The sequence below is a fragment of the Cornus florida genome, unplaced genomic scaffold (assembly GCF_030987335.1).
Source record: "Cornus florida cultivar Cherokee Brave unplaced genomic scaffold, ASM3098733v1 CherokeeBrave_3.0.0_Hap2_Chr07, whole genome shotgun sequence".
Taxonomy (NCBI): Eukaryota; Viridiplantae; Streptophyta; class Magnoliopsida; order Cornales; family Cornaceae; genus Cornus; species Cornus florida.
This window is the reverse complement of record NW_026775577.1, coordinates 57,230,411-57,249,098: the sequence shown is the minus strand read 5'-3', so window position 1 is coordinate 57,249,098 and position 18,688 is coordinate 57,230,411. Positions and strand designations below refer to the sequence as shown.

Here is an 18,688-nt window from a genome sequence, read left to right as displayed (position 1 = left end):
TGCGATAGATGGAACCAAAATGCAAAACCTATAACAAAATGGTGTTTGGCCCTTGGCCACACCTCATACGTGATCACAGAAACCCTATGAAAGAAAATTAATGGAATTCCCACACCTGATGCAAAAAGTTTGAAACAATGTCTTAGCATTTTATAATATTTTCATAATGAGCCTTGAAAGTTAAATTGCATAGAATACAAATTTGATGCCATTGGCCTATGGCCTCAACTCATACATGTCAATTACATTGAGAAGAGTGTACTTAGGTACACATTACATAAATGGAATCAAAGAATACAAGTTTTGATATACAAAACTACAAATAGGATTTCATGCCAACATTTTCATGAAATTGATACTTTAAGTCTACGAAACCTCTATGGCATAGTGTGCATCTCGAATCAAGGTCCCTGTACCTAAAAAATGTCCCCACTACGTGGGTGAGTAACATAAAGCTACTCGTAGGAGGTGAGTATGCATCGACCTAGCATTTTACAATTATATCACCTTAAGGTGAAACATGTTAAAGGGGCTCATGCCACCTAACGTCTATGTCAGAGTGAGACTCAGTGAGTATCCTAAGCTACTCATGCAATTTAAAGTGAACAATGGCATACAAGTATACATGCCCAAGTATACTAAACAATATAAAACAGGTTATACGACATACAAGCATACATTTCCAAGTATACTAAATCATATTAAGACAAGTCACACAATGTCTAAGCATATTACCCAAGTATACATTTTATATGGAAATCTCGTAAATTAAGTACATGAATACAAGTATACTAAGCTAAACAAAATGCATATAAGATAAGTATACATGGCACAAGTATACTAAATGAAAGTTAAACTCACGGAGCAAGTATACAAGTTTAAGTATACTAAATAGGAATCAAATATCCAAGGCAAGCATTAATTCTCAAGCTACAAGTAATCCATGATTAACAACTTGAAATTAAATGCAAAATCAACTAGTGGAAAAACTCGGACATGTGGTCGCTAGACCAAGCAGGTATTTTCGGGTAATTACGACCCACAAGGTACCACCTAGTGCGCACTTATGACTTAGAAGACTCTTGTCTCCATACTAGAGCCAAACCCTAGCCATCACATTAATTATGTCCTTACAAGCTTTCCAAAACCAATAAGTTCAAAACTTATACAAAATCAATTGCAAGTTACCACGTTCCATGCACAAGTAAGGTTGAATTCACACAATTCATAGCCTAGAATTTAAATCTAAATAACATATGACATGTCATGTCCTCAATATGCAATTTATACACAAAGTAAGAATATTTTACAACAATTAAGCCACATTACCATCCTAAGCCACAAGTACTAAATAAGCTTCTATTTAGTAACTAGTTTCCAAGGTAAATAATTGTAATATTCTAACAAGCTATATACCTACACAAGACATATTTAGACAAGCAATTCAAGACAATGATATCACCTATCATGCTAAGTCAAATTACTATCTTTAGAGACTACAAGTAGTAATTCTACAACAAGTTAGTAGCATGCTCACAAGGTAATTAATTGTATTACATTTCATGAAATTGTCACTTTAACATGAAAGTCTCTAGATTTCAAATCAATTCTAAATAAGCTTAAATTAATATATGTTAAAGGTTATAACATGGTCTTCACATATATTACACCCAAAATCAATTTAAGTGACTACAACACTTAAAATAAAATTAATTAAGCTAATTAATTAATTTTCTCTAGATTTTTAAACATATTCAAATGTCCTCAATTTAATATATGTTACACAACTCACCAAGGCCTAATTTCTAGCATGCCATAATTTAATTCTAAACTATATACCATCATTAGAATTAAATCCTAAACAAAGAAAATAAATAAATTAAATTCAAAAAAACTTAAACAAGGCATGCTCACAAGTTATATATGCTCATAAAACAATCAATACAACTCAAATAAAAACCTATAACATCCCTTACCTCATTTTGAGATGAAATCTCAAATCCCCACCAAATTGAAATCGCTCCGAATCCGACGAAACTCCTAGGTTTTGTCGGGGGACAACACGATCTACATGAACCCCCAAGAAGCCCCATCAAAATCACAACTTGACTTCAAACCCGAACTCAAGAAATGGTCAGAAATGAATTCTAATAAGGGGGAAAGGTAGAGCACGTCAAGGGGAACGATAAATGTTAAGGCCGAAGAGTTTTCACTAAGAAAATCAAGTGGAGGAGAAGAAAGAATGAAGGGAGCCCCTTGGGCTCCCATTGCTGCCAGCCAAGAGGGTGAAGAAGATGATGGAAATCTGAATTTTTGACTTAAGACCCCATATTTATAGAAAATCTCAAAAAGTGCCTCGAAAGGGTTTTGCCAGGTCCGAAAAAGTGAATTTTGAGCAAACGAGCTCAAACGAAAAAACTCCATGAATGAAAAAGATTCTAAATGATAAAATATGAATAATGGAAGAAATGGTATCAAAAACCGAGTCCCGAGCAGAGAGATATACCCCAAACAAGTTCGGTAGCAACCGGGTCCAGAAACCCTAAAACTGGAGAAAAATGACCAGAAGGAAATTCTATGAGTACACGACTCGAGGAAATGTGAAAATGAATCCTGTATGAGGATCCAAGCTCCAGACGAGATATTTTGTAATAACTTTCGTTAATTGCACAATGGCCCCTACAAAAAGGGTTAACTGCAAAACTGCCCCTGAATAAAAATATCTTCCAAAAGATATTTTCTTAGATACCCCTGAAATAAAATATCTTCAAAAGATATTTACGAAAAACACCCCAAGAAAAGAAAAAGATTCTAAAAACTGTGCATCCATGCCCCTATGGACACCGGGAGCAGCCAGAGTACTTTTCTGTAAAAGTAAAGATATGAATTTTGTGGAAACCACTTAGAATGAATATACGTGAAGTCAAAAACCAACTCCGAACACAAGGAGTGAGGTTATGCCAATCAAGTGACAAACGGGGAAAAGACAAAATAGGGAAGATGACAAAACAGGGAAAATAACGAAAAAGCGAATAGTGTCGAAAAATGAAAAATGTGGAAATGACTCGGTCCTCAAAGGAAGTTGTCAATCCAAAGGAAAGAGTCTCAGAAATGATTTTCAAGCACTCGAGACAACACTAAGCGACGAGAAACTGAACGCAGAAAAGAAATTTCAACGAAAAAATATTTTAGAGGATATGATTTTTAAAGAAAGATATAATTTTAGTAACATATAATTTTTTTTTTAGAAAAATATTATTTATAATGGAAACTAAGATTGAGTAAATATGGTTTTAGGAAATATTTTATCTAGAAAGCATGATTCTAATATTGAAAATTATTTTAGAACAATCCGAAATATGATCCTCAGAAATAAATCCAATGTTTATTTGGGAAATGCACTTACTATTAATATTTAATATATATCTAAAATATTACTTTTAGCAAATCAGAAAATACTATTCCACAGTCTTTATAGATATATAATATTTAGACAAATGATTGTTAAGAAAATATAGTTCCAAATAATATTAATTTCTAGAAAAATTTGATTCTAAGGAAAAGCATGTTTATGATATTGCCTTTTATTTAACTTTATGATAATATGATCTTAAAACCAAATTTCATAAAATTAAAATATATTTAACATAATATTTTGTCTCATATTATTAATATATTTATTTCATATTTCACAAGTACTTTGCTATAGGAAGAGCAATAGAAATACCTAACTACATATATTTTTATAAAGTTTGATGTCATTGCACATAGCAGTACAAGTATGCAAAGGATTGAAATAGATGTCCAAGTGACTAGCACATAAACATATATAAATGACTTAAATTATGCCACTGAAAGAAATTTCCAGCCTTGTACAAAATATTGAGAAGGCATTTGGGTGCTGGAACGTGTTTTACTTATTGTTGCCTTGTATAATCATTTATGAAATCTCAAGCTTACTCCAAAAACAATCAAACTTTTTATGCAAAACATCTAACTCCACTGAAAATTATTTCTACTCTTCTTATTTCTATAAACACATGGTGCATCCAAATATATGTGACATGCGACAAGGAATTCTATTTGCAGCATATTCTAGAAAAGATGAAAATGTGAAAAACAAGAGCAAGAACCTACCTTGGGTAGAGGAACCTTTGCTGGTGTTGTATCTGTTGGGATTTATATGCCCTGACATAGCAAATTCCTATTTGGATTAAAGTGACATATGTTCCTGACGTATCTGAAATATTTATGCTTTATACAATTGGTGAATTCAATATATTATGTTTCAATTCATTATGGAATTGATAGTGTCCATTTGATTACAAGAGATATTTATATATGTATGTGATGGCGATCAATACATGAATATAAATAGTAATCATAAATTGTTCATAGTCGGTAATTATGGATAGACTCATAATTAATTAAGACTTGAACTGGATCCGCGTTAGGTTGAGATATATTGCGAGAGCCGCCGTATGCAATTGCTCCCTATCACTGTCATGGCTTTTGACTCTTAAGCATGAGAAAAGTATAAACTCTTTTATTAATTAATAATTACTTTGATTTGTTCGGCGGATACTTCGAGATCCTTAGACCGACACTTTGAGTAGTTATGTAATTAATAGTTAGAGGGTTATATTTTCAATATTTGCATCATTGCTACTTGTATTTATTTTGTATTGATTATGGTTGATCACAAAGTAAATTCGAAGTCCTTCGTGTGTTTTTAGACAAAATGATTTATTATATATTTATTTATTTATTTAAATTATTATTTTTGTCAAGCAAATGTTTTATTGTGATCAAGTCAGAAATAATCAAAGGTACCAAAATAAATATATTAATTAAGTAGTCGGATTGATGGCTTTTTTTATCCGATAACTAATTATGCATAGAGGGGTCAAAGTGCAACATTGACTTAGAGGTTATTTATTATTTAATTGGAATTCAATTAATTTCTTTTTGTAGAGTAGAAATTAATTTATGAATTAATTGAATTGGGTACATGGACCGGGCCAATTATTAATTCATTGTAGCCATTAAAATAATAAACCCAAAGGATTCTCACTCATAGCCCAACTTGATATTGGAATCGTATTAGATTTGAGACATGTGAATTAGAGATTGAGAATGATTATTGTTTCCTTTTCTTTATCTTTATATTGCCTATATATATACATGGTCTATGTATATTTTAGGGGTGATTTTTAGAAGAAAGAAAAAGGAATATATTTTCTCTCTCTAGAAAATTAGGGTTAGTGTTCTTATCTAATAGAGGCTGCCACAAGCTTAGTTTTCCAAAGTCATTCATGGAGGCTTATGAGTGATTCCTAAAGGCAAAACAATTACCAAGAAGATGGAGATCAAAGGAGAAGGCATCTTGTTAAGGGATTTACAATAAGTGAGAACATTCACTTTAGAGGAAAGATTTAAAGGTTTACTTAGACCTTTGATGTAAGTATTCAATCTGTTAATTGAATAATACATCATATTTTATTTTTTTACATAAAACTTGTCTGTATGTGATGAATCAAGATCTGTGAATGAAAATCCCTTTAAAAGTTTTTAAAACTGGCACGTTTCCTAACAGTGATATCAGAGCATGATTTGATTCATTACTAGAGATCATGTTTTTATTAAAATTCATCATTCATGGATCCAATTTTGATATGTATATATTTATTTATTGATGTATGTTGATGTATGAATTAATATATTGATATATATTGATACATGAAGATGTATGTATAATTGTGAATGGATGATGATGTGTGTTTGGGCCATGGATGAAGTTTATAGGTTATTTGAATGTAATTTTATCTTTGGATGAATGTAATTAAGGTTTTGATTTAACCGTTTGAAAGTTCGATGATGTAATTTAATTTTTTCCATTGTATTTCAAATTGTAAATATCTTTAAAGCCATGTAATATTCATCAAAGGATGCTATGAAGCTTCAAGAAGGTCCAAAAGTGTTAAATTAGGGTTCAGGAATTTTCTAGAATTTTTTTGGATATTTTTGGAAAATTTCTGGAATTTTTTGGGCTTAATTTAATTTCTGGGATTTTTTTATTAATTTTCTGGAATTTTTCGGCGATTTTTCGACAACTGAAGTTTCACCGGCAGCAAGAGTCATCGCCGAAAGAGCACACGGGATCTATTGCATCGCGGTACATAATATTACCATGCAACCGGATCTGTAAGCGCTGGATTAAATCAAGAAAGAGGTATGATCACATGTGGCGCGATTGTGGTGCAATCAGCACCTTTTGAACAAGTTGGAGCGTGAGGAACACCCGCCAGCATGTACTGAGTGGCCAATGCGCATGATAGCGCGTGAGGCACGTGCCACGCGCTTGTTTTTCTATCCAGCTCATGGCAGCGCGTGAAGGCGCGTGCCACGCGCCTAAACCCATCCCCAGCACGCACTACAACAGTTTTGCCTTTTACCAGCGCTCAAAAGCGCTGGTAAAAGTCTTAAAAAGCGCTGGTAAGTCCAGTGTTGGTAGGCCTTTACCAGCTCTTTTGCAGAAGCACTGGTAAAGTCCTTTTACCAGCGCTTTTCCAGAAAGCGCTGGTATATAGTATTTACCAGCGCTTTTTAGAAAAGCGCTGGGATAGAGTATTTACCAGCTCTTTCCCAGAAAGCGCTGGTAGAGTGTATTTACCAGCGCTTTTTTGTAAAGTTCTGGTAAAGGGTAATTTTAATTTGTTTTTCCTCCCCTTCCTATGCCAGCGCTTCTTAAAAGATCGCTGGTAAAGGGGTTATTTTTTTTTTCCTTATAGTTTTTGGAAATAACATATCAATAGAACTACCAACAGTAAACATTGATCCAAATTGTTTTTACATAATACAACCACAAGTTAACCCTGCCAATATGAAAATTACCATCAAAATTGGCTACTAATACAACCACAAGTTAACCCTGCTAAATGTCAACCAAAAAGCAAAAATGTATACTAATATAACCACAAGTTAGCCTGCCAATGTACCATCCAAATTGTCTAAATAAAGCTATTAAATGTCAGACAAAAAGAATTAACAATTTTTGATAAATGTAGTACAAGTTTTTCAAAAAGAACCCATCCAAGGCGAAGGAAATTCAAAAAGCACAGCCACAACCCCATCTTCAACTTCAACTTCAACAAGTCTTCTTGCCTATTTTATTTGAATTACCCTACATTTTTTATAAATTCATTACGCACACATTATAATAAATGAAAATTTAACATATATATAAGAGAAATTAAAAGTTCATAACCTTAACTGAATTGTCATCACGACTAGATAATGAATTTGGGAATACTCTAGGAGGAGCATTTAACGAATCAGAACCCTTCAAAATAAAAAAACAAAATACATGAAATCTTGGCATAAGTAAACATAGATTTAGTAAAGAATAAAACTAATAATAAATATACATGTCCACTACAATTTTGTTGTTGCATCTGCATTAGCATAGTCACCTGTTGTTGTAAATTTTCCAACTTGTCATCAAAGTTGGCTCATAAATTTTCTAACTTGTTGTCATAGTCGGCTTGCATTTTTGATATGGTCTCCTGCAACTCTACGCGTGCAGCACGTGCCTCCTCATCAGATTTTTTCGCATTATTAATCAGTTCAGCTTTACTAGGAGAGGCCCCCAAACATCGCTTGGTGTAGGCCCGAAGCCAAGCATCCACACACGACCAGTTCTCTTTTCTCCCCTCACAATGGAGAACAACATTGGAACTGCCAATAGGCGAGTCAGAGTAACTTTTTTGAAGTACTTTTATGTGTTCCTGCCAAAAAAAAAGTTTGAATCCTCACTATCAATGCATTTTTGATACTGTGCTTTTATACGACTTTTATCAAATCCAAATTCCAATTTTGTATATGATATATGCAATCCAGAAATTTCTAAATTTAATGGACATGATTCATCAAACTGAATGTTTTTCTTAAATCTTTGTTATTATTATTGATATTATTATTTTTATCTCAGGGTTCGGGTTCCAGTTTAAGTGGAAGTGATTGCTGTTACATGGTAGTTTTTCAATATGGCTTAATTGTCTTGTTTAATGTTCATGATCATGACGTTGATGGATATATTAAAATCGTAGAAAAGCGTGCTTCAGGATTGCTCCCTGAGATGAGAAAGGATGGTGAGCTTTAATGTATAGAATTCCTATAGATGAATTATAGGGTTTAAGTTTATAAAAATTGTTCAACAAAATCATTTGATCCTTCCTTTTTCTGTGATATGCTATATGAGAAACATTTTTGCATCTGAGAGAAGTTCAAGGATTAGCTAAAAATGTCATGAGCTATCATATGAGAACAAAATAGGTTAAAAGTAATGTTTCTTATCAACCAAAAAAATAAAGATATCTTCATTGCATTTATTAACATGAAGGTTGAAGATTTTAATTTTTGCACTTTCATATGGCCGGGAATGATTTGATGTTAAAGGTTCAAGTAATCCAATTAGAGATGCACACATACCCTCATTTTGTTGATTTCAGTGATTTCTAGGTTGTTTGAAGCGGGTGCACTATTGCTGGATTTAGTTACAGTTAGTTACCTCCCTGTAGAAAATTTGGTGGCAACCAGGCATGTTGGATTATTTGACCCAATTTAAATACTTAAAATTACCCTTTTAGCTATTATTTTTGGAAAGCAAGCACGAGTTCTATAAGTGTGTGTGTGTGCGTGATAGAGAGAGAAAAGGGAGGAAGGAAGGGAGGGAGGTAGAGATACAATTTGACCAATCGACATATTCATATCACTTGTGGGTTTTTTCTTTAATAAAACTTTCTTCCCCCTTTTAGGAGAAATAGAGGTGGGGTCCCACCATTTGACCTGAGTTAATTGCTTTTTTATTCTTCATGAATACATTGTCATGCACTTAAATATGTCTGGCTTACTAGAATGGTCTTGTGCTCCAGTTAAAATCCATTTTTACAGTTTAAAGGCCCACTTAAAATTGGGATAGAAGAAGTGGATTAGAAGGGAAATGGAATATTAGAGGTTTCATAGTAGCTGGTACAGGCTAGTCTATGTGCATATATCTCAAAACAGTTTCTAATATACTTCCCTTTTACATACAAAAGTCAGTAGGGGTGCAAACTCATGAATGCACAAAATATACACAAAATGAACTATACAATAACCATGCTCTGATGTGAGTATTTCTTTAATACTATGGGGAGGTCCAGCATGCCTCTTCCTTTATCTCTTGTTGGTTATTTGCCGTTTCTGATTACATATATCTAGAGTAGCAAAGTTGATGGCATTTGTGGTAAAAGTCTGAAGCTTAGTATTCTTGTCGATGAGATTGCACTATTAATGCATTTTTGGCTTTACAACAGCCTAAACCTCCTGCAGAGACCAATCTTTCAAGTGCAATTGGACTCGCTAGTCTAGAGGGATATTTTTTATGATCACCGGGAAAATAGTTTCTGCTCACAGTTTTTTTATTGAACAATTTTTGTTTTTTTAAGTTGACAAATTTTGTTCCTGTGTTTTTTTTTTTCACCATACAGTCAATCTTAGGATATAGAAATGGAGTATGTTTAACCCTAGGTCCCTAACCAATAATTTTTGTGAAAAGAGAGGTGCAACATATGCGGAAAATTTTAATATCATTTCATTGATGAAAAGTTGATATTATCAGCTGAACTATCTTTCAAGTTTGAGGCAAGAAAGAGATGATACCATGAGTTATACACTATATATTGTCATTAAGTATAAAGTATATTGGTTTTTTTTCCTCTATTTTTTACTCCTTATCTATGACTATAAGACCTAAAACTTATACAGTTTGTGTGTTAGTGTAACCTAAGTAACATATGAGATGTGATCATTTTTATGTGAGATCAAAATTCTGGGCACATTGTGTCCATAATTTCCCAAGAATTACTAGGTGTAGAACAAGGATGAAGCAATAAAACTTAGAAACAGAGAAAAGATGAGAGAACAAATAGAGTACAAGTGTTAATGGAAATTAAATATATGTTGGGGAGAATATGATTGACACATTGACACAAACAAGAAATAGCAAATACTTCTCCACAACACAAATCAATCAACAAGAAGCCTCCATATACAATGATCCCATACTCCTACGCTTTTCAACAAATACAAGAAAGTAAATTGCCTCCACACGGGCCGATGATAAACAATAAAATTAAAATGCCTCCACATGGGCCAATGACTTAAAAATTTCACTTCAAGGCATGTGACCCCCTAATACACCGCAAAGAGTTTAAAAATTGGCCACTTCAGGGCACATGACCCCCTTTTTGCAAATGGAAGCATGAAAACTTACAATCATCTCCGAAGCAGCAGCATCAGTAGCTTTGCCATCCTTATTTGCATGTGTGCGAATGAATAAATCTGCACGAGAAAGCTGAATACCTTTGTCTTCCTCAATCTATAAAAGAAACATAGACATTGTGATATATATTATTATTTACCACTAACATTTATAATCATTCAACAACATAAGAACTGAAATAATTTATATTGCCAAAACTTCAACTAACCTCGGCAGAAACACGTGCAAAGCTTTTTGTCCCTGTAGTATGCATCATTGTCTGCTTCCCATGACGTTCTTTGTTTTTTTACTGACCTCCTACAAGAAGTGAGAAAAAGTAAACATTCTAACATTCCACCTAAAATAATGACTGAAAACAGGTAAATTATAAATTCAACTTGTTGACTTTAAACAAAATTGGTGGATGGAGGATTACCTTCGCCATAGGCATACCCCAATGCCTAACCAAAAATTCCCAATGCTCCTTTTCAACATCAGGTGATGGGTTTGCCAATCTTTCTGCATCTGTATCCCTAGCCGAGTAATATTCACTTTTTAATTCACACTTGTACCCCTTCCATTTTTTTTCCGATGAAGGATATTGTCCAATGTTTTGACATGATTCCCACATCATACTTTCCCTGAAAATGTGATAATTGCTGCATGTTAATCCAATTTTTCCATAAAAATTATTTTAATATCATTGAAAGGTTTTACCTTTACAACGTTCCACATATCCTCCTTCAGCCGTTTAGGCATCTCCCATCAAGTTTTGTAGCACAAAGGAGCTAAATTAGCTTTCCGGGCAAGTGTTCCCAAGTGTTCCCAAATAATTAGTATATGTACCACTTCTAGGGCCGATCGGCTGTCCAAACTTATTAACCATAAACAAAAATTAACAATTGTAGATGTTTAGTACAAAAATAATGATAGAAATCCTTTTTTCTCCTTCATATTGAATATAGTCTAATTATGTAAACTATATAAGATGATCTCTATATATATGTACCTTAATGGTAATAAGGTTGTCACGTTTACGACATTCTTGCATCGTGTCGGGCCCCGTCTCTTCTTCGACGGTGGTTGGGATGATTTTGAAGTTGAAGCTTCAGTATTTTGTTCACTTACTTTTTCCACTTCACTAACCGTTCGTTTCATTGTCAACTTATTATTTATCCTTTCTAGAAAAGAAAACAAAAAAGTGAGAATTCATTTAAGAGAATGCAATCATATTGTTTAAAAAAGGCAGTACACAATTCAAGAAAAATCAATAAAAAGAAATAAAAAATAATATGCCAAGAATAGATCAAAACATATTAAAAATATATAAGCACACAAAAAAACTAAGTAAGTTTTCACGGGAAACGTACATGTGCATGCTACAAAATATGATACTGCAATATTATTGTCAAAGTTGCATATATATATATATATAGTGAATCAGAGCTTATAATATCCAAAAAAGACATTTGACATCCAAAAAAGACGTTTCACATCCATTGAGTAGTAGATATGGAATCATCCTAAATCTCATCTTCATCAAGGTCATCATCAACATCGTCATCTTCTTCTATAGTTGTTCCAAGCAAATCAGCTCTTGTCCAAAACGTGCTATCATCAGGTACATCCAAGTCGTTATCCACATATTGTGCATGAAATGGCTCCTGAACTTGATAAGATTCAATATCATGCTCTGGCATATCATAAAGGTCTCGTGGTTTTGCGCCAATAACCACTTTCCACTCATTGTCAATGGGATCATCAACATAGAATACTTGTTCAGCTTGAGATGCTAGAATGAAAAGCTTATCTGTTCCCAACGATCGTGACGAATTAAGAAGCTTAAATCGAAAATCATCCTCCTTTATTCCTCTACCCTTGGACAAGACATCAAACCAATCGCACTTAAACAATACCACCTTTCTATTTACATTGTAATTTAACTCAATGATATCAGTCAGCACACCATAGTACTGAATATCTCCTGTGACGGGATTTTGATCGGTGGCTCTTGCATAACTAGATGTCACTGCCTTTATGACAACTCCACTGTTCTGAGTCTTTCTCTGTCTCTCAACATCTCTAACATGAAACTTCAAACCATTGATCACAAACTTCTTGAACCATTTCGCGACATGGTTTGGACCTTGTGCTAGCCACCTCATCTCATTAGGAATTGGATCCTCACTATCTCATAACTGTATTCATAAAGATATAACTTATATAATAAGGTAATTTTTCATAAACCTATAATACACCAACAACACAAAAGTCAAATACTTACACGTTCATTAAACCATTTGTGAAATAAATCATGAGACATCTTCTCTAATTATCTTGGTTTTAAATAGCGCTGCCTCATCTTAAGAAATCTCTTATGTTTTCTGCATTATGAAAATATAATGTTAAACATATTCCCTATTAAACTAAATGAAGTTTGACACGAATATAATCATGTAATATATTGGGGAACTTAATCTTACTCAATGAATGGTTCTGCTCCATGATAATTGAATAAAACATACCGATGAGCTTGCACCAAAGTCATCTTATCTAGATTAATGAACTCTTGTTTTCCCAAGGCACGGCCTTGTGCACCAAAATCATTCACTTCCTCTTCATCAAGCACATTATCGGAATTCCTTTGGGGCCTATCGAATCTCGTCTCAATATTTGTCAGATAACGTGAACAAAAAGTCAAGCATTCTTCCGTGAAATAACCTTCTGCTATTGAACCCTCAGGATGACTTCTATTTTGCACATAATTTTTCAAATTCATAAGGTACCTAAATATAAAGAATGAAATTTAATAATATCATAATTATTAAAAAATAAACAAACTATAAATGAAAATTCATTAAAAATCTTGACCTCTCAATTGGATACATCCAACGGTATTGCACTGGTCCTGCAATCCTTGCCTCGTGAGCTAAGTGAACAGATAAATGTACCATTATGGTAAAGAAGGCAGGTGGGAATATCATTTCCAACTGACATAGTATTAAAACAATCCGGTGTTCCAATTTATCCAAGTCTTCAAGCCGAAGAGTCTTTGAACACAACTCTCGATAAAAGTTACTGACTCGACAAGTACTGAGCAAACATTCTTAGGCAATATCCTACGAATGGCTATGGCTAGAAGTTGTTGCATCAAGATATGACAATCATGACTCTTTAACCCACTAATTGTACGCTCTTTCAATTTCACACAACGTGAAATGTTAGATGCATACCCATTTAGAACTTTAACATTTTTCAACACTCGACATAATGTGCTCTTTTCAAGTGAAGATAGCGTGAAACTTGTAAGAGGCAAATAAAATTTGTTTGAACCATGTTCTTGTGGGTGAAGTGAAGGCCTTACTCCCATATCCTGTAGGTCAAGTCTTGCTTTTAATCCATCCTTCCCTTTCTGATCATTCATCAATGTGTGAAGTATATTGTCACATATATTTTTTTCAATATGCATCACATCTAGATTGTGACGCAGAAGATTATACTTCCAATATGGTAATTGAAAGAATATACTCTTCTTCCTCCAATTGTGTGGCGGACGCGTCCGATCTTCATGCTTCCGATCTTCATTCATTGTATGCACACTCTTTCCAAATGTGGAAATTTAAGGCCCATTAATTCATGTAACAATTGTGGTCCAGATAACATAGGCGGTGCACACCTTACCTCTTCAGTGCCGTCAATTTGCTAATTTACAACGCCTATATTTATAATCTTTTTCAAGAAAACAACGATGCCCATCATAACATATTTTCTTGCTATGATCTAAGAAATGAGAACAAGTGTCTTTGTTACAAGTAGGACAAGCCAAATACCCTTTTGTACTCCAGCAGGATACCATTGCATAACCAGGAAAGTAAGAAAGAGTCCAAAACAATGCTGCATGCATACGGAACATCTCATTTCTTGAAGCATCATAAGTTTCCACCCCATCAACCCACAACTCTTTTAATTCCTCTATCAAAGGCTGCAAATAGACATCAATATCATTTCCAGGTCCCTTAGGGCCAGGTATCAAGGTTGATAGAATAAAATAAGGCTGTTTCATGCACATCCATGAGGATAAGTTATACACGAGTATCAAAACAGGCCATGTACTGTGTGCAACACTCATGGTCTTGAATAGGTTGAACCCATCAGTTGCTAATGCAAGCCTGACATTCCAAGGATCACTAGAAAATGTTGGGTATCTTTTATCAAAGCTATCCCATGCTGGGGAGTCAGCGGGATGTCTCATCAATCCATCCTTGATTTGCTCTTCGGCATGCCATCTCATAGAAGAAGTTGTCTTACTTGACATGAATAATATTTGGAGTCTTGGCTTCAAAGGAAAATATCGTATGACTTTAGCAAGAATTTTTTTATTTGTTGATGAGGATGATGTACTTGCATTGCCCTCAGTTTCTGAATCAAAAACTTTCCACCTTGACTTGCCACAATTATGACACATTTCATCATTAGAGTGCTTCTTCCAATACAACGTACAATCAGAGGGACATACATAAATCTTATCATATTTAAGACCCAGGTCACCAATCATCTTCTTTGTTTCATTGAAGGTTTTTGGTAATGTCTCACCATCTGGTAATCCATCTTTTATCACTTTTAACAGATCAGTGAATGATTTGTCACTCCAATTATATTTAGTCTTCACTAAATATAGCTTCACTATATAGGATAACTTTGAAAACTTTTTACACCCAGGATATAACTCTTGGTTTGCATCTTCCAATAGCCTATAAAATTTATCTAACTCTTCATTTGACACCCTTTGGTGTTGATCATTTTCTCCGTTGGTCTCTTCCCTCCCTTCAATTGGAACACCAAAACCCTCGTGTAAGAGTCCATGCATATCATCATTTTTGTTTGCATTGATATTGTCGTGTGTTGTGTATACATCAGTTTGCCGAGAAGATGACGGCACTTCTTCCCCATGATAAGACCAAGTTATGTATGACTGAATAAACTTATTACACACCAAATCATCTCTCACCTCAGAACGTGTTTTTTTTATGCAATTGTCACAATCAGTACAAGGACAATATATACGCCCATCCTTCCCAACTCACTCAAATGAGATATCTAGAAACTCTTCAACTCCACGCAAGTATGCTGAACTTAACCTATTTGCATAGTAATGCATATAAAAAATCAAATTTCTTAAATTGTAGTTATTAGATTAAGTAACCTAATCAAACTACAATTTGAAGTACCTTGACTGAGTTATCCAACTTCAATCCATGATATTACATCAAGTAATCTAAATAAAATATATGGATAAGAAATATATTATTGATAAACATAATAACAATTTAGTCAAGGTATTTGAAAAGAATAAAAAGTAACATGTACAAAAAAAATCATGACTACTCCATTAAAACAAATTCCTTAACAAAATTTATTATTATTATTATGAAAATTGGATATTAATAGTTATAAAGTATTTACTAATGATAGCATAAAATCAGAATATTAATATGTAATAACAATATATTAACTAAACAGCATAAACTAAAACAATGCCACAAATACAGTATATATAGGGACAAATTGATATAGCAGTATATCTTACTGTCCTTTGACAAACATAATCAATCTCAGTGAACAACAATATTTAGCTTTCTCTTTTATTCTCAAAATTCTGTAAAAAATGTTTTCAAATTTTATTTATTTATTTTTTTCAAAATTCTTATTTCTAACAATAAAATCAAACACACTGAAACACGTATTTGGTTAGCAGAAGCACTTCTGCCCAATAACAATAACTAAAAAGACAATATCAAAATTTTAGTGATAAATTTCTAAAGTATTCTTCGAAAATTAAAATTGTCAATTTTCGTGCAAATATCTTTTAGTTTTTAAAAAAGTATGGTCTGTTCACATATTTTGTAGATATTCTTTTTTAGAACCAAACATGGCCTTAAGTTCTAAAATATGTGTCTCAGGTCCTAACACTATACTTGTATTATTTTCCTGGACTAACAATGGCGTCAATTACCCAATTATGATGTCACTCTCATTTATTATTATGCAGGTTGGGCTTAAAGTTGAATTTTTAACCAAAGACCAATCCAAGCCCAGCCTATATTATTATTATTATTATTATAAAATAATAGTAATCCAAGCTCAAGTGTAGACACACACATAAAGAACTTATATGTGTGTGTGTATATATATATAAACACATAAAAATAATAATATGGGGAATTTACCCAAAAAAGGAAAAGAAAATGGGGATAGAGATCGATGTGGGATATATGAGTAACAGTTTTTTCTAGTTCATATGCTTAGATTTAATTGTATTTGACAAAAGCTTATGCACTGGTAAAAATTGTTCATGGAATCTTGTATGCAGTACAAAAAAAAATGTCACTCTCACTTTTAAGAGAGATTTTCATTTGCATACAAAAAAGATGTCAGTCTCACTCTTAAGAGAGATTTTCACGGACTGAGAGTAGTGTGTAAGGATGCTAATGTGAAAATGATTGCCCTCACTTGATTTGTCTAAGCAACAACAATGACTTTTATTGTTTTCTCACTGATAATATATTATTATTATTGTTTCAAATGGTGCTTCAAATGGTCGGTGTTGGAAGCATGGGGGGCTTGCTCTCACAAGAAGTTTGTGGTTGCATCGGCTGTCACAGCCTTTTGGAATCTGACTACCATTAAAACATGTATAATCGCAGGTAATTTAAGCAATTTTTCACAAAGTTTTTACTTTGCATTCTGAGTGTTTGTGACATTATGTGCCAGGGTAGTAGTTTCTCTAATAGTTGAAGAATAAAAATCTAAGGAAAATTTTAGATTTTTTAAAGGACAGTAATCGACACTCTCTCTAGATGGCTTTCACCTTCTGTAAGTTTGTAACTTGTAGACATTCAAATATTTTTCCCATAGGTTTTTATTCTGCTAACTATATATGACCTATTAGCTAAACAAATTTGGGGCTGGTTGGAGTGTTCTAAATTAAATCAAGGAAAATTAAGATGACATTAAGCTATTAGGACATTAACCAATTTGGGGCTTGTTAGACCATGGCCTGTGTACACTCGAACAAGTGAGATTTTGATGTCTTCTTCTTAGATGAATTGTGCAAATTAAAATACATTTGTCAATTCAAATATAGCCTTATGGTTTTGTAAGTTTTATGAACTATACATGCTATGTTTTGGGGACTTCTGCATATGAACATACACTTCCTCAATTCCGACATGTAAAGAAAACTAGTGATTTTGATAGTTTCTCAGAGAATAAGAGTCACAATTGTCCCATGCTCGCATCTCATTGATTCAAAATTAAGAATTTATTATTATTATTTTTTCCTGGTAATTTTTAAGTGCATTTGTCCACACAAAAAGAGGCTCACACTGACAGAATATGACAAGTTTATGCAGGCATCCAAAAAATTATAAAACTCAATTCCAGTCAAAATGGAGCATCTGGAAGATAAATGTGGCAAAACAGCCCAAGGAAAGAAGAAGTAAAGAAAAATTTCAAAGTCCAAAACAAAAAAGTTCAAACAATCAAACATAGGAAGTTAGGAGCACACCTTGTTTAGACTTCAGAAAGCTGTAAGGAGGAGGCAATGAGCTATCCAAGGCTTTCACGATGTCCAGTGCTCGGGGGCAATGAGCTAGGGCTTTCGCGAAGAGAGTCTCGTCTGCCGACTCTACACAAACAAAGCTAGGGCACGTTGACAAATATGGTAAATTCATAATTTAAATTAAAAAAAAAAAGAAAAAAGAAATACACAGGTAATCAAAATCACAAGGTGAACAGTTACTAACCTAAAAAAATTCTCGTCCGATCTATTAGTGTAGACAAGGTTTTGGAAACCCCCAACGACGACTCTTTCTCTCTCTGTGTGTGCAGTAGCAATGACTTTGTCTCTGTAAACCAAGCCACCAGTTTTGGAATGCTGTGATAGGAGAGAGACGTGATGATCGGTGATGGAAGGGAAGGGCGAGACCAGTGATGGAAGGGCGACAGACGTGATGATCGGTGATGGAAGGGCGAGAGAGCTGTGATAGAAGGAGAGAGACGTGATGATCGGTGATGGAAGGGCGAGACCAGTGATGGAAGGGCGACAGAGCTGTGATGGAAGGAGAGAGAACGGCTGAAGGTGTTAGGAATGAAATGGGGAAAGTGGAATTCTGTGTTAATTAGCCCCAAAAACGGCGTAGCTTAGGGCCCAAATTACCGGAGGGAAAAAAGGGAGGGAAGGTAAAAAAAAAGAGGAGGGAAGGGAAAAAGTGGGAGGGGAGGGGAGGGGGGGGGGTTACCATATACCAGCGATCCTATAACGAGCGCCGGTAATTAAAGCCATATACCAGCGCTCCTACAAAGAGCGCTGGTACTACACACCCA

At 34.0% G+C, this 18,688-nt stretch overlaps 1 long non-coding RNA gene across 4 annotated transcripts; it reads right to left on the bottom strand.

Annotated features, from left to right (window-relative positions):
• Positions 1–6,843: 6,843 nt before the first annotated feature.
• Positions 6,844–18,467, bottom strand: LOC132267233 (uncharacterized). 4 transcript variants are annotated; one of them, XR_009468936.1, is made up of 9 exons: positions 18,109–18,467; positions 17,871–18,004; positions 11,313–11,484; positions 11,021–11,177; positions 10,740–10,944; positions 10,533–10,621; positions 10,316–10,420; positions 7,473–7,787; positions 6,844–7,342 (listed from the first exon to the last, which is right to left on the bottom strand). It is a non-coding gene; the product is annotated as an uncharacterized LOC132267233 (long non-coding RNA). The 4 variants fall into 4 exon arrangements; XR_009468935.1 differs by lacking the exon at positions 6,844–7,342 and having other exon boundaries at positions 7,355–7,787; positions 18,109–18,465; XR_009468933.1 differs by lacking the exons at positions 6,844–7,342; positions 7,473–7,787 and having other exon boundaries at positions 9,881–10,420; positions 18,109–18,465.
• Between the last annotated feature and the right edge of the window lie 221 nt (positions 18,468–18,688).